This window comes from Nannospalax galili, unplaced genomic scaffold, assembly GCF_000622305.1.
Source record: "Nannospalax galili isolate Female #2095 unplaced genomic scaffold, S.galili_v1.0 scaffold127, whole genome shotgun sequence".
NCBI lineage: Eukaryota > Metazoa > Chordata > Mammalia > Rodentia > Spalacidae > Nannospalax > Nannospalax galili.
This window is the reverse complement of record NW_008360326.1, coordinates 2,735,315-2,736,394: the sequence shown is the minus strand read 5'-3', so window position 1 is coordinate 2,736,394 and position 1,080 is coordinate 2,735,315. Positions and strand designations below refer to the sequence as shown.

The window sequence follows — 1,080 nt, the reverse complement described above, 5'->3', positions numbered from 1 at the left end:
TCAACACCCCCCCCCCCCCCTTTGAGACAGGGCAGCAGTCCTTCCACTCACTGACTCGGACCCTAAGAGAGCTTTGGGTGGAGAACCGGAACTTCAGAGAAGAGTGGGCAAAGGACAAAGACCCTCCAGCCTCCGAAAGGAATCTTTTGGCTTCCAAGAAAAAGGCGGCTAGGTTTTGAAAGGTTGTAGAAGGGAAGGAGGTTTTACCAACCGGCAGCCTGGGGGTTGTACTGTCTTTATTTTAAAACCACTAAAGTGCAAGAATTATTTTGCACTGTTTCTTCATCTTTTAGGTTTTTCTTTTTTAAAACATGCTTTCTTGGTTTTCTAATGGAGTATACAGTTTAGCCATTTCACAGACGCTGGCCTCCTCTTTAAGTCTTCTGGATGGGGGAAGGAAGGTGAAGGGTCAAGGGGGATGGGGCCCCTAGCCAACCTCTATCCAGTCACCCCAACTTCTCTGATCCCAGCCTCAGCCCCATCTCTCCCACCGTCTCGGTCACCGTCACACAGTAGCCTGTCACATGGATAGCACAGTGGTCAGACAAGATTCCTTCAGATTCCGAGATGCCTACCGGTTGTTTTTTGTTTTTTGTTTCTGTTTTTGTTTTTTTAAGACAGCAATAACCACAGCACATTACTGTAGCTCTTTATAGTGTTACATACAGACACCATAGCTCTGTTCTCTCTTCTTTTTTGTTTTCAAAAAAATGAAATGCTCATACTTTTTACTGGTGAAACAGATGAAAAAAAAATAATAACCAACAAACAAAACCAGTTTGTGAGAAACAAAACAAGCAAACAAAAAAATAACGCGGGGGGGAAAATCACCCAAATGCGGAAGAGCTCAGCTCCTGTTTAGCATTTTGTACTTAAGGAAATAAAAAAGAAAAACCCAGAGGATCTCACATTTTATTAAAAGTGAAGATTGCTGTATACTATTTATTCAACTTATAATTTATGTTACTCCTTGATCTTTGTCTTTTGTCATGACAAAGCATTTATTTAATAAAGTTATGCATTCAGTTAGCTTGCGTCGCCTTCCTCCCCGGGGCAGAGGGCTCCGTGAGCACCCAGGCT

At 42.8% G+C, this 1,080-nt stretch overlaps 1 protein-coding gene across 1 annotated transcript in view; it reads left to right on the top strand.

Annotated features, from left to right (window-relative positions):
• Positions 1 to 1,029, top strand: part of Igfbp5 (insulin like growth factor binding protein 5) — a gene marked incomplete in the record, with an annotated part of 19,059 nt that extends 18,030 nt beyond the window's left edge. The window contains 1 exon segment of the mRNA XM_008825689.2: positions 21 to 1,029.
• Between the last annotated feature and the right edge of the window lie 51 nt (positions 1,030 to 1,080).